We start from the raw sequence: 20,469 nt of genomic DNA, 5'->3' as shown, positions 1-20,469 counted from the left end.
GGTGGTAGGTGAGGACCAGGGGAACCCTATTCCTAGTGGGGTGGCGGGAGGATGGAGTGAGAGCAGATGTACGTGAAATGGGGGAGATGCGTTTAAGAGCAGAGTTGATAGTGGAGGAAGGGAAGCCCCTTTCTTTAAAAAAGGAAGACATCTCCCTCGTCCTAGAATGAAAAGCCTCATCCTGAGAGCAGATGCGGCGGAGACGGAGGAATTGCGAGAAGGGGATGGTGTTTTTGCAATAGACAGGGTGAGAAGAGGAATAGTCCAGATAGCTGTGAGAGTCAGTAGGCTTATAGTAGACATCAGTGGATAAGCTGTCTCCAGAGACAGAGACAGAAAGATCTAGAAAGGGAAGGGAGGTGTCGGAAATGGACCAGGTAAACTTGAGGGCAGGGTGAAAGTTGGAGGCAAAGTTAATAAAGTCAACGAGCTCTGCATGCGTGCAGGAAGCAGCGCCAATGCTGTCATCGATGTAGCGAAGGAAAAGTGGGGGACAGATACCAGAATAGGCACGGAACATAGATTTTTCCACAAAGCCAACAAAAAGGCAGGCATAGCTAGGACCCATACGGGTGCCCATAGCTACACTTTTAGTTTGAAGGAAGTGGGAGGAGCCAAAGGAGAAATTATTAAGAGTAAGGACTAATTCCGCTAGACAGAGCAGAGTGGTGGTAGAGGGGAAGTGATTAGGTCTGGAATTTCTTCCCGGACCTCCTGTCCCATGATCCTCTCGTATCCCTTTTGACTATCACCTGTCCAGCTCTTGGCTCCATCCCTCCCCCTCCCGTCTTCTCCTATCATTTTGGATCTCCCCCTCCCCTTCCAACTTTCAAATCCCTTACTCACTCTTCCTTCAGTTAGTCCTGACGAAGGGTCTCGGCCTGAAACGTCGACTGCACCTCTTCCTAGAGATGCTGCCTGGCCTGCTGTGTTCACCAGCAACTTTTATGTGTGTTGCTTGAATTTCCAGCATCTGCAGAATTCCTGTTGTTTTGGTTATATAAAATCATTATCACCTTACACTCAAGATTCACTAACACAATAGTAACTAAAATTATCATTATGGCCAAATGACAAATTCTAAGATCTTAGGAAAGATTTTGGCCTGAAACATTGACTACTTATTCTTTTCCATAGATGCTGCCTGACCTGTGAGTTCCTCCAGCATTTAGTGTGTGTTGCATTTGACTGGTTCTCCTTCCAGCCTCAGTCACTTCCTCCATCTATTTTCATATTGGTCTTCTTGCAAGCTTGCTTTTTGTTATTATCCACTGTTAGGAACAACAAAGTATCATCTTCAGCCGGTCTCTGAAGCATCTGGGTGTTTCATGAAGTCACGGATCACTATTGCTCAAACTCTCCCTCAAAGTCCAAAGAACAAAAGAGCTGACCATGGATTCCAGGAGGAATGGAGACAGGCTCACACCGATCAACAACAATGGGACCGCAGTTGAAAGGGTGGGTAGTTTCAAGTTGCTTGGTATACACATTACTGAAGATCTCACCTGGAATGTACACACCAGCTGTGTGGCAAAAAAAAGCACAACAGTGTCTCTTCCACCTTAGGCAGCTTAAGAAATTTGACACGGGTGATAAAGTTTAAGGGAATGACGGATTCTTAGATCCCTGTAAACAATGAATTAAGTACTGACTATGTCTGTGACTACAGCGTGTTTGAATAATGTCTCACAGCTGCCTTCTTTGGCGCAAGATGATTAAAGTTCGCCCAGATCCACATAAGATGTCCCTGGGCTTTTCACACCTTTTGATTTTGACAAAAAGCAGTACCTGATGGAAATTAGACAGAACATTCCTTTCTTAATTAAAGCATAAATTTGACGGATGTTCTTATCTTTGTAATTAAGTTGTGGCTCCAGCAAACCAGTAGGACATTCTTTTCTTTAATTAAGGTGGCTGGAGTGTCTAACAAATTGATTGTACTTTTGTATCAATAGTCCATTGACTTGACCGGAATGGTTATCAAACTGATTGTTCTTTTGTATTGGTGGCCTTATAACTTCTGACAATTCTGACATCAGGCAGTGAACTTGTAGAACCACCGGGGAGATGAGAAAGGGTCTCTCCCTGATGGCAGGTCCAAGTTCACTCGCCAGTTGAGCTTGAAGAAATAAACGGGTGAAAAAATAAGTAGTGATCTTTTTGTGCTGTTGTTATTTGATCTAGCAAAGTTACATTTACACGAGCCTCTAATTCTTTAAGACCTTCCAAAGGGGCACCACACAGAGCATCCTGACTGGCTGTATCACTGCCTGGTACGGGAAGTGCACCAGCCTGATCGCTGGGCACTGCAGAGAGGGGTACGGAGAGCCCAGCGCATCTGTGGATGTGACTTCTGTCCAGTGAGGACATTCACAGCTGCAGGTGCATAAAAGAAAGCCTGGAAGATCATCGGGGACAACAGTCACCACAACCATAAACTATTTCAGCTGCTTCCACCTGGCAATTGGTACCGCAGCATTAAAGCCAGGACCAGCAAGCTATGGGACAGCTTCTTTACATTGCGAAGGAGTCATAAGGCAAAGATTTTTACTCCCTTATGTCGTGGGACAGATGTAAGATTTAAATAAATTCAAATAAATTCATGCTTGAAGATGCTGCCACTTTCTCGAACATCAAGCATGTGGTACTATTTTCAGATCACACAAAAAAAATGAAAACTAAATATTTGCCTCCCAATCACATAGTGAACTCACCCTCCAAACAAGCCTTCATGCATTTGGGAGTCAAACCTCAAATGAATTAAATTGTCACCGGAGCAAGCTGATCCATTTGCTCATGGATCAAAAAGAAATAACATTGCAAGCCTGAATTTTCCTCCTTGGAACTATTTGTTATTGAAGGTTTTTAATTTTAAAAAGTTGCAGGCATTGGAAAGTTAATTACAAAATGCCAAGGCTAAACAACTGTAAATAACTTTTGGCCTCAAGCTAGAATTATGAAAAGCAATTGCAAGGAGGCAGGTAATATATAACTTGACTTAATCAACCTCAACTAACAATGTTTGTAATAATACTCGTATTGACTTTGTGATACTTAGCAAACTCCACTTGTCACCTAATTTAATCAAAACCATTTTAAAAACTAGGGAGCCAACTAAAACTGACTTCCCTCATGATGCTTTGAACAGAATTACATAAAATTACAATAAAGGAATATGCTTGACAATTCGATCATTCCACCATTACCCCAACAGCCCTTATCCCAAACACTAGTTGTTTCTATTCCTTCAACAGCCTCCAAGCAGTTTCAGTGATCAACTCTAATAAACTTTGCACCACCTTTATGAAGAAATATTAGCACTCTATAATTTGAACATTTTATTTTGTAACCAAGTGGAAGTACTTAAGTATAGAAGAGGCCTTACTGCAATTACATGAGACTTTGATAAGACCATACCAGAAGTATTTTGTACTGTTTTAGTATTATATAGTCTCATAAAATGGTATATAGTTGCAAGAAAATGTCTGTGAATCCTTTGCAATTACCTGGTTTTCTATATTAATTACTCATAAAATGTGGTCTGATCTTCATCTAAGTCACAATAATGGACAAACACAATCTGCCTGAACTAATAACACACAATTGTACTTTTCACGTCTTTATTGAATACATTGTTTAATCATTCACAGTCCAAGCTGGAAAAGTATGTGAAGCCTTAAATTTACTAACTAGTAGAACATCCACCAAACAACAGCGAGGAGGAAGTTTAAACCATTCCTCCATACAAAACTGTTTCAGTTCATCAATATTTCTGGGATACCTTGCATGAACAGCCCTCTTCAGGTCATGCCACAGCATCTCAATTGGGTTAAGGTCTGACCTCTGACTTGGCCATTCCAAACCACGAATTTTCTTCTTTTCAAATCTTTCTGTTGTTGATTTACTCTTGTGTCTTGGATCATTGTCTTGTTGCATCACTCAACCTCTTTTAAGCTTCAGGTGACTGACCACTACCCTAACATTCTCCTGTAAGATGTCTTGATACAACTTTGAGCCTATTATTCCCTCAATAATTGCAAGCTGTCCACCCCTGAAGCAGCAAAGCAGCTGAAAGTCATGATGCTCCTTCCACCATGCTTCATAGTTGGGATGAGGTTTTGGTGTTGGTGTGCAGTGCCCTTTTTCCTTCAAACATAGTGGTGTGCATTTATGTCAAAAAATTCAACTTCTGTCCACTGAACATTGCCCCAGAAACATTGGGGAACATTTAAGTGATCTTTTGCAAACTTCAGACATGCAACAATTTTTTTTTTGGAGAGCAGTGGTTTCCTCTGTGATGCCCTTCCAAAAACACCATCCTTGTTCAGCATCCTTCCCATAGTGGACACATGAACAGAGACTTTAGCAAGTTCTAGACATTTCTGCAGGTCTTTTGCTGTTACCGTTGAGTTCTTTTTCACCTCCTTCAGCATTCATTGATTGGAACACCTCACTCCAAATAGCTTTTGTAGAAGGCATTACCCCAGAGGTTCATGTACGTTTTTGAACTTAGACTGTGATTGTTTAAATGGTGTACTCAGTATTGACAAGAAAAAGTGCATCTGCTTGTGCAGTATTAGTTTCAGCAGATTGTGTTTGACTATTATTGTGACTTAGACGAAGATCAGACCACATTTTATGAGTAATTAACACAGAAAACCAGGTAATTGCAAAGGATTCACAGACATTTTCTTGCAACTGTATATGCCATAGAGATTAGAGAAATTTAGTAGACTACATCTCTATTCCCTGGAATTCAGAAAAATGAGAGGCAACATTATTGGAACTTCAAATTCACAGTGTGGCTGTGAGGAAGATACTTCTCACAGCTAGTAAAACTAATGATCACAGATTCAGAATAAGGGGTGACCCAATTCCTTTGAAGATGCAGACACATTTCTTCACAGGATAATGAATTCTTGGAATTTTCTGTGTCAATGGATTAAGTGACTCAATCATTAAAGTTATTTAAAAAAATACATGTACGAGTAATAATGACCTGGGACATTGAAATAATGCAGGAAAAACAGTGCTGAGGTAACAGAGCAGACATGATCTTGATGAATGGTGGCACAGAATCAAAGGTCCATAATTCTTACTCCTGCCCATTTTCTACATCCTCAAACATACTTAATCTTCCAATACTTTTACTCAAGATGCATGAAATAGCCTGTAGTTCACCCTCCATGTACCAGGCTGTATCTGTGTGCACTTATCGTGCTTCTGTTCTAGTGCTTTGACATCCTTCTTCAAATATGGTTCCCAAAATAGGAAAGAACTCAAAATAGATTTACCAACAGATACCAACTCCTGACACAGAACTCTGGATTGGAATAGCATTTTATAATTAAGAAAGGCCTCATTCCCCTAAATGTATTATGACTACATGAAACGTAACCCTGGACCCCATGTGCTTCCAAATCATTAGTACCAACACCTCTCCACTCAATTTATTGATTGTTTAGATTATAAAAATAAATTCTCTCTCAAAACCTCAGACTATCCTAGACAAAAGACCAATAAATGATTTAGTAAATTTTGAAATTACTTGTGCTATTTGAAACCTGACAGCCAATTTACACACAGTAATACATCAAAACAGAAATGATCTGGTGTGATAACCTGGTAACCTGATAAAATATTGACTGTTGACCAGCACAGTTCTGCTCTTCAACAAAATACTGCCATGGGAACTTTTACCAGTAACATACACAAGTAACTGTACATTTATTTAATATCCCATCCAAAAGATAGCACTTCCAACAATATTAAGTACCCTGTACAGTGTCAGTGCTGATTTTGTGCTCAAATTAATGCTAGGGTGCATACAATCAAGAAATTGATAGATAAATGTAAAATAGGAGACTTGTTTGGCTGGAGACATAAATACACAAAGAACTTATAAAAGGGAAAAGAGTAGTGAGCACAAACAGGGACTTCTTACAAACTGGTAAATTTATAATGGAATTAAGTAAATGACAAAGCACTAAGTATTGATAAAAAAAAAGTTAAAATTATATAGAAAGCTGATACGTCCAAAGGATTTATATCCCAGTCATGAAAAAAGTGGTTGAAAGAATTATTGTCAGGGGTAAGTTTTCTTGCACAGAGAGTGGTGAGTGCATGGAATGGGCTGCCGGCAACTGTGGTGGAGGCAGATACGATAGGATCTTTTAAGAGACTCTTGGATAGGTACATGAAGCTTAAAAAATAGAGGGCTATGGATAACCCTAGGCAATTTCTAAAGTATGTACATGTTCGGCACAGCATTGTGGGCCAAAGGGCCTGTATTGTGCCGTAGGTTTTCTATGTTCCTGGAAAAAATAAAGAGTAGGAATATACAGTGTTCTCAGGTGGTCCGGGTGTAACTATGTAGATTATCATAGTGATCAGTGCCTGAGCTCCAACTTTTCACAACCATATAAACTTGATTAGTTTTCTGAGTTGGTGAACAAGATGATGAGGGAGGACACTGGTGTTAACAAATTGGACTTTAGTAAGGAGTTTGACAAGCTCCTCATGGAGGGTTGATCAGGAAGATTAAGACACATGGGATTCACAGTGAATCTCAGAATCTGCTGGCCCATAGACAACAGAGGAAGGCTGGTGGTCTGCGATCAGTGGTGCTCTGCAGGGATTAGTGCTGGGACCTCTGTTATACACCTTGAATGAAAATGTAGATAGGTGGGATAGGACGTTTGCAGCCAACACAAAAATGGTGGAATTATGGACAGTGAAAAAGGCCATCAAACAAAACAGCAGGACAGAGACAAGTTACATTTATGGGTGGGAAAATGACAATGTAGTTTAATCTGAGAGTGAGGTTTTGCACTTTGAGGCGTCAGATTTAAGGGGAAATTATCGTTAGCAGCAGAATCCTTAACAGCATTTACGTATTAAAGTTGTTGTCCAAGTTCATACCTCCATAAATGTGGCGATGCAAGTAAATAGAGTAGTAAGGAAGGCACTTGGCATACTTGTCTTCATTACTAGGGACAGAGTAGTCAAGACGTCACACTGCAGTTGTATAAAACTTTGGTTAGGCTGCACCTGTAGTATTGTGTGCAGTTCTGATCAGCCCATTACAGGAAGGATGTGGAGGCTTTGGAGAGAGTTCAGAAGTTTACCAGGTTGCCTCAATTAGCTACAAGGAGAAGTTGAGCAAATTTGTATTGTTTTATCGAGAGCAGCAAGACTGAGGAGACACCCAATGAATAGCTGGTATCTTTTCCCACGGTCAAACTATCGAATACTGAAGAGCATGATAATGTGAGAGAAGTAAAGTTTAAAAAAATGTGCAGAACAAATATTGTTTTATATAGAAAGTGGTAGATACCTGAAATGCACTGCTGGGTTGGTAGTGGGGGTAGGTATGATAGTGGCTTTTAGCTGGGCACATGAATATGTAGAGAATGGAGGGATATGGATCACATGCAGGTAGAAGCTATTAGTTTAACTTAACATCCTGCTGAGCACAGACATTGTGGGCTGAATGGACTGATTTGGTCTTTACTGTATAATTTGACAGAGCGCAGAAGATATTTATTTTTCAAGTTTGTGGATAATACCAACCTAGGTAGGATCGTGAGTAACAAGAATGCAAGGGATCCCAAGGGGAAATGCAGAAACCGAGGGACTGGCTGAGGGAATGGAAATTTGGGAAAAATGTAATTTCAACCATTTGCACACACAGGAAAGCAGAGCATTTGTTAAATAGTGAAAGGTCAGTCCTGTTGACATTAAAAGGATCCAAGATGTGCTTGTACTGAAGTAAACATGCAGATAAAGCAATCAGTTAAGAGGACAAATACTTTATTAGGCTTTGAATTGCAGGAATAATTGTTACTTTAATGGTACAGGATCTTGGTAAGACTGCACCTGGAGAACAGTGTACAATCCTTATCTAAGAGTAGATGTAGAAGGAATGCAGAAATTATTCATTATACTGGTTCTAGGAATGGTAAATTCCTCCATGAGGAGAGACTGAGTAATACCTTATTACCGATAATACCTTATTCTCTATAATTTAGAAAAATGAGAGGAAATCTCAACCACAGTTACAAGATTCTTAAAAGGCTAAATGCAGGTCAGAGCGCAAATTCTGCAGATATTAGATGTCAGATATTTCCTCTGTCTGAGTCTAGTACCAGAGGACACAGGTTCAAATTAAGGGGCAGGCCATTGAGTACAGAACAGAAATTTCTTCAACCAGAGGGTGATGAACTTTTGGAATTCTTTGTCTAGGAGGGCAGTCTCAGTTTTACTACTCACTAAAAACACTGATCATAATTTTACATTAAGAAAATCAAGAGATATGTGGGTAATTATGGGAAAATGATGATGAGGTAGAAGGCAAGCCATAATTTTAATGAATATTGCAGGCTCAATAGGCTAGAGAGTCTATTCCTGTTTTTATTTCTTTCCATCCATCTCTCTCAGAGACGAGAGTATCAATTAAGACATGACTGAACTCACAATGATACTCTTGCAGACGTGGTGAACGAAAATGTATGGGTTATTTTTAATCCTCAGGGCAGAACCCTGGGGGAATTGGAAGTATTGTGCAAATATATAGTGTTGTCTCTCGAACAGTAGAAAACAGAAACAAATAATTTAAATCAAACAAATAAGCTGCAATATGAAACTTTCAGTTTCGTGCGTTTACTTATTGTCCCTTTTTAATTCTTCTGGCTATTTTCCTCGACTCCCTTAGGATAACCCAACCCCCGTGAACCAGGCATTCGGGTACATTATCAACCAAACAAATCAAATTCCCAAACTCCTCGCTCACAGGCAGAAAGTTCCCCCACCCCTCCTACTCCAACTCCAGCCTTTCGGAATGAGGCTGAAGGATCTGCTGCGTGGAACAAACATCGAGATAAGCGAGAGGTACAAGGCCTTCGCACTCAACTTTCCACACAACATCGGATCCCTAGCACTGGCGGCGGCGGCGGCAGGAAGCCCGACCCTTACCGGGCTCCTTCTCCAGCTGCTCCCCGCGGCCTTCACAACGGGATCGGATTCAAACCCCGGCCTCTCAACCAGACCCGGCCTCAGAATTTCCCCAACTCCCTGGCCTAGTGTCCCGGCAGGAGCAGGGGCTTCCCGAGTCCGAACCCCGGGCTCCGCACTCACCTTCAGCTGCCGCGGCGCTCACATCTCCGCAGAGCCGCAGGGCGGGAGACACTGACAACGAAAGGCGGCCACTAAGCTGCGAATCCAACCCGGGCCGCGCCGACTCACTGAGCCGCTGTCATGGCGCTACCTCCGCCAGCAAAGCTAACAGCCGCCTCACTTACTCCTCCCACTACCTGTACACAATATGCACAGTGTATGCGTGGTGCAATGTATTCAGTGTACCCTGAGGATAGGGTGAAAAATTATATACACACATTGCACAATAAACAATATGTGTAGTCTGTGCGCACCCTTGGGTGGCGAATATACAGCACAAATCATCCAAACTATACGTATATGCACATACTGTGGCCCATATCCAAACAACACACAGTATAAATACTACATACACACACGTGTATATATAAATAAAAAAACAACATAAGTCCATATATGTATAAACAATAGCTGTACATTTACACAATTGAGTCTGAGGTACTTAAGTTCTTTTCACATACTGTATCACACTGCTTTTGTACCCAGCACAAAGGAACTTAATCTAGAATACAATAACCAACCACAATCAGCTCCTTTATGTACAGGCCACTTTCTTGTCAAATTTGTTCTGCACTCAACATCTGTATGATGTGCATGCAGTTGAGCATTACATTTTAATGTCACTTGTGCAGAACTTCCTTGAACATTGGGTTCACAAATGGCACAAGCCAATTGCACAGAAGCCCCCTAAAAAAAAGGGCCTAATTTTGTGCAAATTGAGGGCCAGCCCTACCAAGCACATAGCTCTTTTATGTCACTTAGATCCAACAAAATGTTTTGACCACATGCCTGCCATTGCTCAGAAACAAGTCACAAATCGGTGATCCCTTTCTTCAGCAATATCTGGAGCTGAACCTCAAATCCTATTTCCCCCACCCAATCTCCAGAGATAACTAGCGCACAATGTTCCAAACTGATCTGACTCCTGGACTCATTCCAAGTCATTAAGAGTATTCAAAGAAAAGCACAAACGGTTCATAGACTAAATGAAAAGAAAGGTGAGTGGAACCTGAGCCGTAATCATGAGGACTATAGTGAATGTTGAGGCAAAAATATAAAAAGAAGTGTAAGCAGGAGTTATTTTAATAGGACAATATGTATCATACTTGGACAAAACAGAAGCCATGTTAAAGGACCTGCTTACATTGAAAATTAGACACAAGATGTTATGGCTGAAGCTCAAATAGAAGATGAACATTCATCATATGTATGGGAAATGACATCCAGGTTTTGCTTCCGGTTAAATACCTCTGGCCTGATTGGGAGAAAATGGCAAGTTTGCAGACGACACCACGGTGGTTTGCCTGATCAGAGGGGATGACGAGACAGCCTACAGGGACGAGGTCCAACACCTGGCTGCGTGGTGTGCTGACAACAGCTTGGCCCTTAACACCCAGAAGACCAGGGAGATCATTGCGGACTTCAGGCATGCTAGGAGCCACACTCATGTCCCCATCTACATCAACGGAGCTGTAGTGGAGCGTGTATCAAGCTTCAAGTTCTTTGGTGTCCACATTTCTGAGGATCTCACCTGGTCTCTGAACTCCTCCATCCTGATCAAAAAGACGCAACAGCGCCTTTATTTCCTGAGGAGCATCAAGAAAGCTCACCTCTGTCCCAGGATACTAATGGACTTTTACCACTGTACCATTGAGAGCATACAAACCAATTGCATCTCAGTGTGGTATGGCAATTGTCCCGTATCAGACCACAAAGCACTCCAGTGTGTGTGAAAACTGCCCAGCGGATTATCAGCACCCAATTGCCCACCACTGAGAACATCTGCCATAAATGCTGCCTGGGCAGGGCAAAAAGCATTATCAAGGATGCATCTCACCCTAAACATGGACTTTTTACTCTTCTCCCATCCGGTAGGTGCTACGGGAGCCTCCGCTCCTGCACCAGCAGGCACAGGAAGAGCTTCTTCCCTGAGGCTGTGACCCTGCTGAACCTCATATCACAGCACTAAGCAGTATTGCACCCATATTGTACTGTCTTAGTACTTTTATATTTGTGTGCTGTAGCACTTACTTTTTATTCACAGTTATTTTGTAAATAACTCTATTCTTTGCATTTCTGGTTAGATGCTAACTGCATTTCATTGGCTTTGTATCTGTACTCAGCACAATGACAAAAAAGTTGTATCTAATCTAATAAAATTAAGAGTGGAACTTGCATCCCAAGGGTAGATATGAATCAGATGCATTCAGTAACATGTATGTTTCAGAGAGACTGAGTGATTGAAGTTTAGTAGATAGTGTATTTAATTTCATCCAACTTAAACTGAAATTGTTTACTTTTAATTCAAACACATATGTTAGTATGATTTAATTCAGTTATTGCAATTCAGAACCATTTTTATTAGCTTTTCCCACACTGAGGTTTTGTCAAATAACCATCTACTTCCACTCTAGCTTCTACCACCAAGCCAATGCTGAATCCAATTTACCACTTCATTCTGAATGCCAAGTGATGTAACCTTCTGGACCAACCTTCCATGTGCGTGACTTTGTCAAAGGCCTTGCTAAAGTCCGTGTAGACAACATCCACTGTCTTTCCTTCATCAAACTTCCTTGTAACCATCTGAAACATTCTATTAGATTGGTTAGAATGACCTACCATGCACAAAGCATTGTTGTCTTTCCTAATCAAGCACTGTCTAACCAAACATCTATATATCCTGTTCTTTAAAATACCCACAGCTGATGCCAAGTTCACTAGCCATTAGTTTCTTGGTGCTTTCTTGAGGAAAAGAACAATATGTGCTATCCACCTGTCCACCAGCACTTCATCTATACCGAAGGATGTTATAAATATCTCTGCCAGGGCCCCTGAAGTTTCTGCACTAGCCTCCTACAAGGCCCAAGGAGACGCCTTGTCGGGTCAGGTCCTGAGGACACAGCTAGTTTAATTTTCCTCAAGTCAGCAAGTACCTACCCTCGGTAATCCTGATACCTTCCACAACCTCAGCAATCTTTGCCTCAGTCTTATAGACCCTGGATTTATCTCCTGATGCAAAATATTTGTTTAAGATCTCCTCCATTTTTTTTCATTTACATGTATAGTTGACCATGTTAATCTTCAAGAGGCCAATTTTGTCCCAGCTATCCTTTTGTTCATTATATATCTACGGAAAATAATATGTAACGTTATGTTGTATGATTTATTGTAAAGCACAGCGGAATGTATTTCTACCCAACTAAAGAAGTCAGACCCCGTTTGTACATTAGTGTGATAGGAGCTACAAGAAGTGCTCAGGAAGAATCTACTAATTAAAACTAGTAGATCTGTTCTTCATACATCACCATGTTAGCCAAGGCCTTACTTAATCAAGGGAACACATTAGCAGGAGACTTTGGCAACAAAACTTGTTTGTCCATGGAAGGCAGAGAGTAGGGGTTGAAGGCTATTATTCTGGGTATTAGGTCCATGACCAGTGATATTCTGTGAAGATTAGTGCTGGGACCTCAGTTGTCTGTGATACAGATCAATAAGCTGATGAAAATATATGTATATGGGTGACTTAAAAATACAGCTGGATATTGACAATTACAGATATGGGCAGATAAGTGGCAGATGGAGTTTAATCCAGGTAAGTGTGAGGAGTTGCACTTTGGGAGATGAAATGAAAGGAGAAAGTTTATAGTGAATTGTAGATCACTTAATAGCATTGAAGTGCAGAGGGAACGCGGAGTCCAAGCCTATGGCTACTCAAGTGGATAAGGTGGTAAAGTAGGTATATTGCATGCTTGACTTCATTGATTGGGTGATGAGTATAAGGAAGTTATGCTGCAGTAATATAAAACTTTACTCAGACCACACTTCAAGTATTTTGAATGCAATTCTGTTCGCCCCATTAAGGGAGTGATGGGAGACTGTAAACAACAGGAATTCTGCAGATGCTGGAAATTCAAGCAACACACACCAAAGTTGCTGGTGAACACAGCAGGCCAGGCAGCACCTCTAGGAAGAGGTACAGTTGACGTTTCAGGCCGAGACCCTTCGTCCTGAAACGAAGAGTCCTGACGAAGGGTCTCGGCCTGAAACGTCGACTGTACCTCTTCCATGTATTAGAAATTATGAGTTATAATGAAAGTTTGAACAAATTTGGGTTGTTCACCACAGGGCATCAGAGTCTGATTGGACTCTGGGAACCTGATAGAGGTACTTAAAATTTTGAGAAGTATAGACAGGGGAGATGGCCTTTTCCCCAGTGCAGAAATGTCAAATGCCAGAAGGCAAGCTTTTAAAATTAAAGGGGGAAGTTTAAATTCGATGTAAGCAGAAAACGTTTTGGCACAGAGCCTTGTAGGTGCCTGGAATGGGTTACCAGGGCTAGTAATAGAAGCAAGTAGTTTAGAGAGTTTAAAAAACACATGAATATGAAGGGTGCATTGATTTTGACTCAGGTCACTGGAGAATTGGTGGACATGAAAGTCTTTATTCTTCACAACGAACTTTCTCTTGGAGATGTTCTCTGTAGAGTCTCGAACTCAAAAGTATATCATAGTTCCAAACCCTTAAGATCAAAGGCAACTGCAGGTGATTCAATACAATTTCAATAGTTACATGGACATTGTTTGCTTCAGTATTTTGAGTTGGCAATGTTTCTTTGGGATTGCATAGAAAACATCTGTGAATTTTCAAATACAGTACTGTTAATGGGACAAGCTAATTGCAAGCTTCATTGAAATTGTTTACAATGCTTCAAATTACTTAAACCCATAGTTTGATACATATGCGAATAACTTGGTCACAATTCTGCATATTATTACTCTTAGTTTGTGGGCCAGCCTGTGCTTCAGACAGTCCCGTTTATCCGCAAGGGAGTGCTTCTAACCTCAATTTACTATTTACATTAAGAGCAGAAGACTGGCTCTTGCCTGAATTAATATCCGCCCTCCAGAAAACTCCCTAACATACCCTCCTCTTGACCCTTGGACAGAATCTGTCTCAGGAAGGCTAAACTTTAAGGAGAATCTAATTAAGTAGAGCAGTAAAAATGTCCTTCACTTTGGATCTCCTCCCCAATTAATAACCTATCATGTATCTACGTTTGTACATCTACATTATCTATCGTTCCTAGTTGGCTATTAACAAGACTGCAAGGAAGGGCAAGACAAAGGAACACATACCAATCTTCATAGAGGGATCAGAAGTTGAGAGAGTGAGCAGCTTCAAGTTCCTGGGTGTCAGAATCTCTGAGGATCTAACCTCGTCCCAACATATCAATGTAATTATAAAGAAGGCAAGACAGCAGCTATACTTTATTTGGAGTTTGAAGAGATTTGGCATGTCAACAAATACACTTAGAAACTTATATAGTTATACCATGGGGAGCATTCTGACAGGCTGCATCACTGTATGGTGGGGGGAGGGGCTACTTTACAGAAGTGAAAGAAGCTGCAGAAGGTTGTGAATCTAGTCAGCGCCATCTTGGATACTAGCCTACAAAGTACCCAGGACATCTTTAGGGATCAGTGTCTCAGAAAGGCAGTGTCCTCCAGCACCCAGGGCATGCCGTTTTCTCACTGTTACCATTAGGTAGGAGGTACAGAAGCCTGAAGGCACACACTCAGCGATTCACGAACAGCTTCTTCCCCTCTGCCATCTGATTCCTAAATGGACATTGAATCTTTGGACACTACCTCACTTTTTAAAAAATATACAGTATTTCTGTTTTTGCATATTTTAAAAAATCTATTCAACATACATAATTGATTTACTTGATTATTTATGATTATTATTTTTTTCTCTGCTAGATTATGTATTACATTGAGTTGCTGTTGCTAAGTTAACAAATTTCACGTCACATGCCGATGATAATAAACCTGATTCTGATTCTCATTCTGAGAATAATCTGACAACCAGTCACATAGATCGATCTACTGGAGGATTTGGAATGGTCCCTATTCAAAAAGAACCTCACCCCAGTGGCACTCCCTTCCACACTATCCCTTTGATAGCTGGCCCAGCCATTGAAGGGGTCCAGCTCATTTGTGTTCACTCCCATTCAGGCTGGTGTGGCTGCCTTCAGATGCTCTGTGCAATTTCTTCTCTTTCTCAGTCTGACCTGCCACCAAAGTTCTGATCCACGTAGCTAATCATCTACTTCTGTTGTGTTTTTAATATTTCAGTAATTACTTGAGTAATATTGTAAATATTTTGTTTGATTAAGCATTCTTTGTTGTTTACATAATTAATTACAGGTTATATGTAAAAGTACATGAATGGCACACGTCATTGTCGTCGTCATGGCTATCCCTCGAGGTCGAGGCTGATGGTCTTCATTCTGAAGTTGCCCACAGAGCAAAGACGCCTGTGTGTGTATTTGTTTAACGTGTACTTAATGTTGCACTCCAAGAAGCACACGATACTTCACAAATCAACCAACTGATTCCAATGGCATGGAAACCACAACAAATGGAGCTGGTGGATTTGTTGCAGCCTTCATCCGCCTTCACAGCTGTTGAATCTGAAGTAACTTCATCCGCCTGTTCCACCATTGAGGTCTTGGATGGATTGTTCTTTGTCAGGGACCTCACCCTCAACCTTACCGCCATGGGTGACCCTACCAGGAGCATAGCTCCAGATGGCATTGCTCTTGGGATCAGAGGACCACACAAGCCTCTCCACCATGACAAGGTGACAATCCACAGAGAAGACGTCATTGTGCCACCATGTCATAAGTACTTGCCTCACTAAAAGTAAAACAAAACTAAGCACAGTCATCTCTTGGCTTTTCTTTCAACTAATTTTATGTTTTTGAGCATAATCCCATCCAGAATCAGCCTTCATTACAAATTACCATTACCATTACATTTTAACACTCTAATCACTGTTTGCTGACATGCTCTTCCTGTGTCTTCTGCATTTGTGTTCCCATTCCTTTTCATTCGCATGTCTGCTTCCATCTAAAGGCTGATGGTTATTATTTGCTTTCCTGTAATGAGGGTGTTAGTAGGCTGACTCACTTGGTCAGCTTTCTCCCTCTGGTTCTCCATGGTCAGTAAAGGTGGACTCTCATTTGCATTTTACCAGACATGATGGACTTAAAGCACATTCTGCATTTGCATTCTTGGAGACAGGAATGCCCTGAATCCTGGTTATTCATTTGTATTTTTTGAGACACACACTGTGATTGTTTCAACAAGCTTCCCAAGAGAACTAAAATTCAACCAGCACATTGACAATATCCAATATAGTGTGACATTCTGGGTGGGGACATGGTCAACAGCCTGCCCCTGCATTTCTAATGACCAGTACTGTTTATTGTTCTTGTGTTAAAATGCTTTTGTGGGATTATGGCGGGAAGTTCCAGTTCAGTTATTGTTACATTTTAGCTTGGGTTATACAGTTATTTGCTTGTGTATTTGTGGGTCACCCTAACTGTAACCGGGGTGTGTGATGGTCACCTCCCCTGTCTGTATGAGACTGGTTGGGTTCACTCTCTGGGTCATGGTGCCCGGTTTGTTTTGTGTTTATCATAATAAGACGGTTGTTGAGTTAAAGAGCTTCCTCATTTGTCATTATTGACCAAATGCTCGCCACAATGTGTTTTGTTAAGAAAAGCAATATTTCAGTTCACTCCTCAGGTGTTCCAATCTCCCTCCAAAAACATAGATGTCAAATTCTCCCCCTTGAATATACACAAATCACCAAATCCCCAAAATGCCAATTTCTTTCTAGAATGTGGGAATCTTATCTCTGGAATAGAGTCACACACATTTCCATCACCTTAACCTGGATTCCACATGAAATCTGGGTCTAACTGATTGCAACAGACTGGAATCTGGGTCCCTCTCACTCCAATACTCCAAGGCAAAGAAAAAATAGACACAAACATAAAGCACAGATAAGACAAAACAAAAATCTTTGCTCACACTTTTGTTCTTCTGAAGCTTCACAAATAAACTGGAAAAAGAATTTGGAACAAACATTTAATACATAATAAACACATTTTCCAAAGAACATTTGAAATGAAAAGGTGGGGCCTCTACACATGCACATACACACAATATATTAGAGATTGCATAAAAAGACATCCTGCAAATTCATTTCACATCAAATAACAGAATCTTCCACTTGGATAAATTGAAACACCTTCCAAAACAGATTTATCAAACGTGACTTTACAATACTTCACTCATACATGTATTCTTTCTTTCTTTCGCACTGTCCTTTAAGTGAATTTAGGTGTGACAATACACAACATTTTTCAAAGCCAAACTACTTCTCTCAATGTTTAAATTCAGCAAAGCATCTTTGTTGAAACATAGAAACATAGAAAATAGGTGCAGAAGTAGGCCATTAGGCCCTTCGAGCCTTCACTGCCATTCAGTATGATCATGGCTGATCATTCAACTCAGAACCCTGTACCAGCCTTCCCTCCATACCCCCTGATTCCTTCAGCCACAAGGGCCATATCTAACTCCCTCTTAAATATAGCCAATGAACTGGCCTCAACTGTTACCTGTGGCAGAGAATTCCACAGGTTCACCACTCTCTGTGTGAAGGAGTTTTTCCTCATCTTGGTCCTAAAAGGCTTCCCCTTTATCCTTAAACTGTGACCCCTCGTTCAGAACTTCCCCAACATTGTGAACAATCTTCCTGCATCTAGCCTGTCCAATCCCTTTAATATTTTATATGTTTCAATAAGATCCCCCCTCAATCTTCTAAATTCCAGCATGTATAAGCCTAGTCGATCCAGTCTTTCATCAAATGAAAGTCCTGCCATCCCAGGAATCAATCTGGTGAACTTTCTTTGTACTCCCTCTATGGCAAGAATATCTTTCCTCAGATTCGGGGACCAAAACTGCACACAATACTCCAGGTGTGGTCTTACCAAGGCCTTGTACAACTGCAGTAGTACCTCCCTGCTCCTGTACTCGAATCCTCTTGCTATGAATGCCAGCATACCATTCGCCTTTTTCACCGCCTGCTGTACCTGCATGCCCACTTTCAATGACTGGTGTGCAATGACACCCAGGTCTCGTTGCACCTCCCCTTTTCCTAATCGGCCACCATTCAGATAATGATCTGTTTTCCTATTTTTGCCACCAAAAGTGAATAACCTCATATTTATCCACATTAAATTGCAACTGCCATGAATTTGCCCACTCACCTAACCTATCCAAGTCACCCTGCATCCTCTTAGCATCCTCCTCACAGCTAACGCTGCTGCTCAGCTTCGTGTCATCAGCAAACTTGGAGGTGCTGCATTTAATTCCCTTGTCTAAGTCATTAATATATATTGTAAACAAACTGGGGTCCCAGCACTGAGCCTTGCGGTACCCCACTAGTCACTGCCTGCCATTCTGAAAAGGTCACGTTTATTCCCACTCTTTGCTTCCTGTCTGCCAACCAATTCTCTATCCACATCAATACCATTCCCCCAATACCATGTGCTTTAAGTTTGCACACTAATCACCTGTGTGGGACCTTGTCAAAAGCCTTTTGAAAATCCAAATATACCACATCCACTGGTTCTCCCCTATCCACTCTAGTAGTTACATCCTCAAAAAATTCTATGAGATTCTTCAGACATGAAATGTGAACAAAGTCACCAGAAAGACACTGAAACTACTGGATATAGAAATGTTTTAGTCAACCAAAACGAGCAGCAAGCATCATGTTGAGACCCTCTTGTAGGAAGAGGTCTCCCGAATAATATATTACATGACATTTTGATATGCTAAAGATCAAAAGTAAAAGCAGGATAATTCCATAGTTACAATATATCTACAATGCTTCCTTTGAATTGCATATACAGTTGAAGTCAGAGGTTTACATACACCTTATCCATATACATTTAAACTCAGTTTTTCACAATTCCTGACATTTAATCCTAGAAAACATTCCGTGTCTTAGGTCAGTTAGGATCACTACTTTATTTTAAGATGTGAAATGTCAGAATAATAGTAGAGAGAATGATTTATTTCAGCTCTTATTTCTTTCAACACATTCCCAGTGGGTCAGAAGTTTACATACACTTTGTTACTATTTGGTAGCATTACCTTTAGATTGTTTAACTTGGATCAAACATTTTGGGTAGCCTTCCACAAGCTTCTCACAGTAAGTTGTGGGAATTTTGTTCCATTCCTCCAGACAGAACTGGTGTTTGTAGGTTTGTAGGCCTCCTTGCTTGCACACGCTTTTTCAGTTCTGCCCAAAAATAATGGAGGAATTGGGATGATACACAGGTAGAGGATACTTGCATAATTTGGCTTCAAAATTGGCACAACATCATGGGCTGAATGGTTTATGCAGTGTTGGTACTACTCTATATTCTTTGTTCTATTGGAACTTCAGACCTTGAACAGAGGCAGCAATCATTGACAGATGTGAAGATCATGCAGTGAAGATGAGGTCAGAAGAAATTGATCATGCACCTTCTCATCAATGGTTGCTCAGGAACTTATCTGAACATCAGTGAATTTGTGAAGGTGCTGTGCTTTGACTTTAAATGTGTAAAAGAAACTTATGCTTCGTACAATGGGGATGAGAGTATGTGAATAGTCTTCTCTCTCCCTTCTTGAAGCTGCCATGAGCTTCCTGCAGCCTGCCACTTTCGTTCTCCATTCCACTCTGACATGTTGATCTGAGGCCTCCTGTGCTTATATAACAAAGCCCTATGTAACGTTGAGGAACACCACCTCATCTTTCATCCAGTATGTTACAATCTTCTGGAGTCAACATCAAAGTCTACAACTTTAGGTTACTTGTTTTCTGTGTTAGAACTCAAAGAGTCAAGCCACGTCTGTGGAGTCAAAAGGGATAAGTTGACATTTTGGGTTGAGACCCTTCATCAGTCCTGAAGCTGCCCACATGCGACCTCTTTTACCATGGTCAAGCGTTGCAAACCAACTACCACATGAGCTTGACAGAATGAAGTTTTATTCAGATGAAAAGGGGCCAGACCAAGAATCTATAGACCAAGTTTGGCAACATAGACATCAGGATACAGATTGGGAGAAATGTGCGCAAGACCTTAATTTGCCCACACTCACTTACGCAGATGAATAAACTCAAACACATACTCGTGCCCACTACTATCTCCTTGCTGTCTTCATACATCCTCTCATTCTCAATCTCCCTTGTCCCTATATCTCCTCTCCTTCAAAGTCCTCCCACCCTCTTACAGTTCTCTTCCTTCGGACCCCTTCCCACCAGCTTTTAGAGCCCCCACTTTCTCTTGCACCTTATAACTCCACCCCTTTCCCTGCCCAGTGGGAAGGGCCGTTTCAAGTGGCACCTAAAATGTGCAGTACAAACTCCCACATCAATAATTTAACA

At 41.1% G+C, this 20,469-nt stretch overlaps 1 protein-coding gene across 1 annotated transcript in view; it reads right to left on the bottom strand.

The window, feature by feature from the left end:
- Positions 1-9,333, bottom strand: part of cnot6l (CCR4-NOT transcription complex, subunit 6-like) — a 77,757-nt gene extending 68,424 nt beyond the window's left edge. The window contains exon 1 of the mRNA XM_063043544.1: positions 9,136-9,333. The gene's annotated coding sequence lies outside the window, so the exon portion shown is untranslated. The remainder of the gene's footprint in view (positions 1-9,135) is intronic.
- Positions 9,334-20,469: the final 11,136 nt, after the last annotated feature.

The sequence above is a fragment of the Mobula hypostoma genome, chromosome 3, assembly GCF_963921235.1.
Source record: "Mobula hypostoma chromosome 3, sMobHyp1.1, whole genome shotgun sequence".
Classification (NCBI taxonomy): Eukaryota; Metazoa; Chordata; class Chondrichthyes; order Myliobatiformes; family Myliobatidae; genus Mobula; species Mobula hypostoma.
This window is presented reverse-complemented; position numbering and strand designations above follow the sequence as displayed.